Genomic DNA, 7,685 nt, shown 5'->3' with positions numbered 1-7,685 from the left:
GAAAATGCACTACATAAAATGTATTTATTGCTTTGCAGGCCTTGATTCAATCATTGAATTTGAAGCAATCCCATCGGTTACTGCAGCGTGCCCTGACCCGTGACCCCAGTTTGATGTTCGACCTGGCACATGACATCTGCTCCACAGCCACAGCCCAGTAGCAAACCAACCGGGCGCCTCTGCGCAATCTGTAAGGAGATGCCCATGAACATTGAAAGGAAATGCTGTGGTGTTCTTAGTTTTGATGGAAGACTTTGGGCTGATGTAGGACCAGGTGAGAGAAACAGACTCTTCAGGCATGCAGCCTACAGACAGTATGGGGCACTTGAACAGGGTTGACGTTGTAATACACAGTACAATACCCAGGATTAGCCAGGGTTACCCTGCTCCTCTAGAGCAATATAAAAGGTTTATACAGAGTACGGTATAAAACACACAAACCAGCAGTGTGCAGAGTTTTATTATTTTTCATTATCTGTAGGAGAATTAATCTGTACATTTATACATCTCACCTTTGTTGTGATTTCGGGACATTGTTGTGATTTTGGGACTATTGTGACATCTAGTGGCCATTGTGGACTTGTTATTCTTCTTTGGTGGGCGTGTGATCATGTTTGTTTTTGTTTTCATTGATCCATTTTGCCATGTGCTATGTCTCCGCCCCTTGTTTTTGATTCGCTGCCTCTGCCACCTGTAGCCCATCGCTGCCTGCCTGATTGCAAGTTTGTTTGGTATTACTAGCTACCTGTTCCTTTGTTCTACACTGAGTCTTTGCAGTGCTGCTTCGGTGAGTGACTGCGCCATCCTTGTTTAAAGCTTTTTTCATTTTGCTCTGTGGAATATTTTGCTCTGGACTATATTTGATTTGAAGAACTTTTGCTTGAGGAGAATTACTTTAAAGAGACACTATACTGAAGATATCTTTTGTTTTGGGATTATTGGAATTTTGGATTACCTGGACTTTGTGAACTTGGATTTTGGAACTTTATTTTTATTTTTTGCCCTTCATTATTGGATTTTTTCGTTGTGGAGCTTTACCTTTGAAAATCGTGGATTATGAATCTTCTGTGCTTTTGAACTTCATTAAAACCCCTGAACCTTTCGTTAAATCTGCATCTGAGTCCAGTTCTTAGATTAGTTGGGTATCAAACCCGGATTTTTCTTCACCGTTGTAACAGAAAGACTCAGTCATTATGGACTCAGCAGATGGTTCAGCGGGAGTTAATTTCACTGTGTCAGAGTATGAAAAGATAATGGCGGCCTTAACCAGCTTTGGGAGCACCCTTGACACACATGGGCAAGTTCTAAATAGCCAACGAGAATCCCTAGACAGTCATGCTCAACTGCTGCAGCAATATGGCAATGCAATTCAACAGTTGGCAAACCAAGCAACCGGAGCTACAAATGCCCAGCCAGTGCCAACCCAGCCAGCGCCAACCCAGCCAGCCCCAAACCAGCCAGCACAGAACCAAGCTAATCCGACACCCACTAATTCTGGTCCAGAGCCTCGTCTTCCTGCTCCGGAGCGATATGGTGGCAAGCCTGGTGAGTGTCGTGGCTTCTTAACTCAATGTGATCTCACCTTTGAACTTCAGTCATCCACCTTTGCTACTGAAAGAGCCAAGATAGCATATGTAATCACTCTTCTGACTGACAAAGCCAGAGCCTGGGCAACTTCCGTCTGGCAGAGGCAGGGCCCGGAATGCTCAGACTTTAAGAAGTTTTCAGAGGAGATGCTTAGAGTGTTTGATCAGTCTGTTTCGAGCACTGACTCAGCCAAGAAACTGATGAATATCCGCCAGGGCAAAGGCAGCGTTTCAGACTACGCCATAGCCTTCCGGACATTGGCTGCGGTCAGTGGATGGAATGATGCTGCTCTTGTAGTAGCATTTCACCATGGATTGTCAGACTCAGTGAAGGATGGACTGGCTTCTGCAGGCTGCCCTAGTGACCTGGAAACCCTCATTACCCATGCTATGCGTCTTGACAATCGACTCAGAGAGCGGCGCCGTGACCAAATCCCCGGCCAGAACCATTCTACCACCCTTGGTCAGTCCTGGAGTCCTGCGCCACTATCTCTTGACACCCCAGAACCAATGCAGATCGGACGCACCAGCATCTCAGCAACCGAGCGGGAGCGCCGAAGAAGAGAAAAATGCTGCATCTACTGTGGAAAGCCTGATCATTTCCGAGCCAACTGCCCTGAGCTTCTGGGAAAAGACCAGGCCCGTCCAGCCGAGGGAGGGTTTTGACGGGCGCCACACTTTCTCCCGAATTTCCTGGTCAGGGGGTCTACTTACCAGTTTCCATCTCTTGGGGGGAGAGTTCTCACTCCTGCCGAGCTCTGGTAGACTCTGGGGCTGCCGGGAATTTCATTGATGTTGACTTAGCCCATAAGCTTAATATCCCCTTACAATCTCTTGACTCTCCTTTGTCTGTCACTGCCCTTGATGGTCGACCATTGGGCAATGGAAGAGTAACCCAAGCGACCAGCCGTTTACTTCTTAAGTCTGATGCTCATCAAGAAGAGATTACCCTGTATCTTGTTCGCTCACCCGAGTTTCCTGTGATCTTGGGGTACCCTTGGCTCAACCTCCATAACCCACACATTGATTGGGTTTCTGGTCGCATAGTGGAGTGGGGTCCCACATGCCATGCCACATGCCTTTTTTATAGATCCTTGCCCCTGCCTTCCGAGTCTCTTGATCCTGCCGAGTTGTCCCATGTTCCCAAGGAGTACCTGGATCTGAAGGAGGTTTTCAGTAAGAGCCAAGCCGCTACCCTCCCTGCTCATCGACCGTATGACTGTGCTATTGACTTGCTGCCAGGTGCCATGCCACCCCGAGGAAGAATCTTCTCTCTGTCCCTACCAGAGCGCCAAGCCATGGATGCTTACATAAAAGACTCGTTGGCTTCGGGCTTTATTCGGCCCTCAAAATCGCCGGCTGGAGCCGGGTTCTTTTTTGTCGGCAAGAAAGATGGAGGATTGCGTCCCTGCATTGACTATCGGGGCCTCAATAAGATCACTATTCGCAATCGCTATCCCCTACCTTTGATGTCAACAGCCTTTGACCTGTTACAGGGTGCCACAGTTTTTACCAAACTGGACTTACGCAATGCCTACCACCTTGTCAGAGTGCGGCAAGGCGATGAATGGAAAACTGCCTTCAATACTCCATCAGGGCATTATGAGTATCAGGTGATGCCATTTGGGTTGACCAACGCCCCGGCAGTTTTCCAGGCTTTGATCAATGATGTCTTGCGAGATATGATAAACATTTTTGTGTTTGTGTATCTTGACGATATTTTAATATTCTCGAAGACCCCGCAGGACCACCATCAGCATGTGCGGCAAGTACTCCAACGTCTCCTGAAGAACCACCTGTATGTGAAGCCTTCCAAGTGTGAGTTCCATGTGAATGAGGTGGCATTCCTGGGATATATTCTGAGGAGTGGAGAGGTGAAAATGGATCCTACTAAAACACAGGCTGTGCGGGAGTGGGCCACCCCCAGGTCTGTCAAGGAGGTTCAACGCTTCCTAGGCTTTGCGAATTTCTATCGCAAGTTCATTAGAGGATTCAGCTCTGTGGCAGCACCCATTTCTGAACTAACCAAGAAAAACGGTGGCCCATTCTGCTGGAATTCCCTGGCCGAGAAAGCTTTCAGTAACCTTAAACAGCGCTTCTCCTCTGCACCCATACTGGTACTGCCAGACCCCACTCAACCCTTTGTAGTTGAAGTTGATGCTTCAGACCTTGGAGTTGGAGCTGTCCTTTCCCAGCGCTGCTCAGGGAAACTGCACCCCTGTGCCTTTTTCTCGCATCGCCTTAGCCCTACTGAGTCCAGGTATGATGTAGGGGACCGCGAGCTCCTAGCAGTTAAGATGGCTCTTGAAGAGTGGTGACACTGGCTGGAGGGGGCTCAGCATCCATTTCTGGTGTGGACTGACCACAGGAACTTGGAATACCTACAACAAGCAAAACGTCTAAACCCTCGCCAGGCGCGCTGGGCCATGTTCTTTAGCCGTTTTGACTTCACCCTCTCATACAGACCAGGCTCTAAGAATGGAAAACCGGATGCCCTGTCACGACAGTTTACGGCCAACAACCAAGAAGAGGAGGTAAAGTCAATCATACCGAGATCCAGAATTGTGGCCCCTGTCCGTTGGGGCATTGAATCCACAGTGAAGCTGGCACAACGACAGGAACCTGATCCCGGAACTGGTCCAGTCGGACGTCTATTCGTTCCTCAACGAGTGCGTTCTCAAGTTCTGCAGTGGGGACACTCTACCCATCTCACTGCGCACCCTGGAATCGAAAGAACACTGGAGTTCCTGGAGAGGAGATTCTGGTGGCCCGAGATGAAGGAGGATACCAGCTCCTTTGTGTTGGCCTGCCGTGTATGCACCCGCAGCAAAAATCCTCGTCAGCGTCCCCAAGGATTGCTGCATCCTCTTCCCATCCCTAAACGGCCCTGGTCACACCTGTCTGCTGACTTCATCACCGGCCTGCCAGAGTCTGAAGGTAATACTGTTATTCTTGTTGTAGTAGACAGGTTTTCTAAGGCCTGTCGATTCATTCCATTAAGTAAATTACCTTCTGCCTTTGAGACCGCCAAGCTAATGTTTGAACATGTGTTCCGAGTGTTTGGTCTGCCGCAGGATATCGTGACCGACCGGGGGCCCCAGTTCTCCTCTCGGGTGTGGCGGGCGTTCCTCAAACTGCTTGGGGCCACTGCCAGCCTTTCCTCCGGCTACCACCCCCAGTCCAACGGGCAGACGGAGCGGGCCAATCAGCAGCTGGAGGCGACCCTGAGAAGTCTGGCGATGGACAATCCGTCCACATGGTGCTCCCAACTGCCGTGGGCGGAGTACGCCCACAACACCCTCCAGTCCTCTGCAACCCGGATCTCTCCGTTCCAGTGCCAGTTCGGCTTCCAGCCTCCTCTGTTCCCAGAACAGGAGGAGGAGGTGGGGGTGCCGTCGGTGACCCACTTCATGAGGCGCTGCAGGAGGACGTGGAGGAAGGCTCGCCGGACGCTTCTGCGGACATCTGCGGCCATGCGGGCCCAGGCCAACCGACGACGCAGACCTGCCCTGCACTTCAGGCCTGGCCAGAGGGTCTGGCTGTCGTCCAGGGATCTCCCCCTGCAGGTGGAGTCTCGCAAGCTGGCCCCCCGGTATGTTGGTCCTTTCAAGGTTGTCCGCAGAGTCAATCCTGTTGCTTACAGACTCCAGTTGCCCCGTTCCCTGAGGATTAACCCGACCTTTCATGTGTCGCTGTTGCGACCTGTGCTCTCATCGCCCCATGCCCCTGCCCCCAAAGACCCCCCTCCCCCTCGGGTCCTCAATGGTGAACAGGTCTTCACCATCCGGCGGTTGGTGGACTCCCGCCGGGTGCGTGGTGGGCTTCAGTACCTGGTTGATTGGGAGGGTTATGGCCTGGAGGAACGTTCTTGGGTCAAATCCGTGGACATTTTTGACAAAGACTTTATCCGGGAGTACCACCGTCGGCATCCTGATCGTCCTGGGAACGTCAGGAGCCGTTCCTAAGGGAGGGGGTACTGTTGTGATTTCGGGACATTGTTGTGATTTTGGGACTATTGTGACATCTAGTGGCCATTGTGGACTTGTTATTCTTCTTTGGTGGGCGTGTGATCATGTTTGTTTTTGTTTTCATTGATCCATTTTGCCATGTGCTATGTCTCCGCCCCTTGTTTTTGATTCGCTGCCTCTGCCACCTGTAGCCCATCGCTGCCTGCCTGATTGCAAGTTTGTTTGGTATTACTAGCTACCTGTTCCTTTGTTCTACACTGAGTCTTTGCAGTGCTGCTTCGGTGAGTGACTGTGCCATCCTTGTTTAAAGCTTTTTTCATTTTGCTCTGTGGAATATTTTGCTCTGGACTATATTTGATTTGAAGAACTTTTGCTTGAGGAGAATTACTTTAAAGAGACACTATACTGAATATATCTTTTGTTTTGTGATTATTTGAATTTTGGATTACCTGGACTTTGTGAACTTGGATTTTGGAACTTTATTTTTATTTTTTGCCCTTCATTATTGGATTTTTTCGTTGTGGAGCTTTACCTTTGAAAATCGTGGATTATGAATCTTCTGTGCTTTTGAACTTCATTAAAACCCCTGAACCTTTCGTTAAATCTGCATCTGAGTCCAGTTCTTAGATTAGTTGGGTATCAAACCCGGATTTTTCTTCACCGTTGTAACAACCTTTTTGGTTTGGAACCATGTTTGTCTTGTTACCTTTGTTTTTTTTATACATAGAAAATAAATGCAACCTGTCAAATAATCTTCTGATTGTGGTCTTGTGGAATATATAAATTATGTAACCATGCATTTTCAGTCAGAGAATGAATAAAAAAAGCCACACAGTCAAATTGTGTCCACCAATATTTACAGTCATTGAAATGTATGGACAATTTAAACAATGTATTACACATGACACTAGATACCGGTGCATTACGTTATGCTATATTTACAGTTGTCATTACCACACAAAAACTCGGGGAAGGTGGGTAAGTGCAGCAACTGTGAAGGGCCTAGTCTGAGGTTGGAGGCGTCTGTGCTGTAAAAAGATAAACAGAATTAGAAATCACATATCTAACAGTAGCTCCAGTGACATTTTAAATGTAAGTAACCTGGGTTGTTGGGGCAGGGACACCAAAAATAACTCCTTTATCTGGGCTCACCTGGTTGTGAGTGTCTGCTGTCAGCCATCCCTCTCGGGGCATAAAGTCTTCTGCGCAGGACGGTGCCCTGAAGGTTGACGTTCACAGTATGGAGCCTTCATGTCCTGGAACTTTTGCAATTTTCCATATCTGAAACAAGCAATGTGTTACACTGTATTAGGGCTTCATTACATCAAATTACACAGCAGGGTTTTACAGGGTGTTGGCTACAGTCCCAGGAGCAAAGTGGAGTTGTGTGCCTTGCTCAAGTGCACTTCAGCTGTGGATGGAGGTGTAGGTAGGGAGAGGTAAGGATGGGATTTCAACCTGCTTCTCTCTGATCTTAGGACCACCTCTCACCATCAGGTGATGGTTGCTACCTCAAATTTCACTCATGGCCCAAGTTATGTTCTGTAATCAGCATTGTTTTTACCTTATAAAAATAAATGTAAATGCATTCAGCACCATGGGGGGCTGTGAAGACCTTTGAGAACATTTGCAGAACTACATACTGAATTGAGCCATCCGCCTTTCTCTTGGTTGGTGTGTTGAGATGGTGACTGCAGTCCAGGCTTCTTGGATCGGAGGAGAAAAGCTGTAGCTTTTACTGGCATAAGTATGTGGTTGTGGAAGGACCCTGTCTGCGGTTGACCTGGGGGAAAAAAAGAGCACAAATAGCATATTAGCACAGCCCATGCTTAGACCATAGACAGATAAATCTGGCACAATCTGCATGCAACCAACCGAACCTAGAAAGAGAAAAATTGTTGTGATACAGGAGCAAGGAACAGCTATGGAAAACACCACAACATTGGAATGGACAAAGCAGAACATTTCTATATAACCAGGGTAAAAACAAATAATGTACCGGCATCTCCATGTGATCATTCAGTGTAGCCATCACAATAAAGATCAGCTGTGTAGCCGTCATGGTCATTATGTGGTATTTATCAAGTGCAAAACTACTGTCTTCTCAAAAACGACATCAGCGAGTTAACAA

The 7,685-nt window shown here is 48.2% G+C and overlaps 1 long non-coding RNA gene across 1 annotated transcript; it reads right to left on the bottom strand.

The window, feature by feature from the left end:
* Positions 1-434: 434 nt before the first annotated feature.
* Positions 435-6,829, bottom strand: LOC134438782 (uncharacterized). The gene is made up of 3 exons (XR_010032656.1): positions 6,707-6,829; positions 6,228-6,582; positions 435-512 (listed from the first exon to the last, which is right to left on the bottom strand). It is a non-coding gene; the product is annotated as an uncharacterized LOC134438782 (long non-coding RNA).
* Positions 6,830-7,685: the final 856 nt, after the last annotated feature.

This window comes from Engraulis encrasicolus, chromosome 22 (assembly GCF_034702125.1).
Source record: "Engraulis encrasicolus isolate BLACKSEA-1 chromosome 22, IST_EnEncr_1.0, whole genome shotgun sequence".
Taxonomy (NCBI): Eukaryota; Metazoa; Chordata; class Actinopteri; order Clupeiformes; family Engraulidae; genus Engraulis; species Engraulis encrasicolus.
Note: the sequence above shows the minus strand (reverse complement) of the source record. Positions and strands in the feature narration are given on the sequence as shown.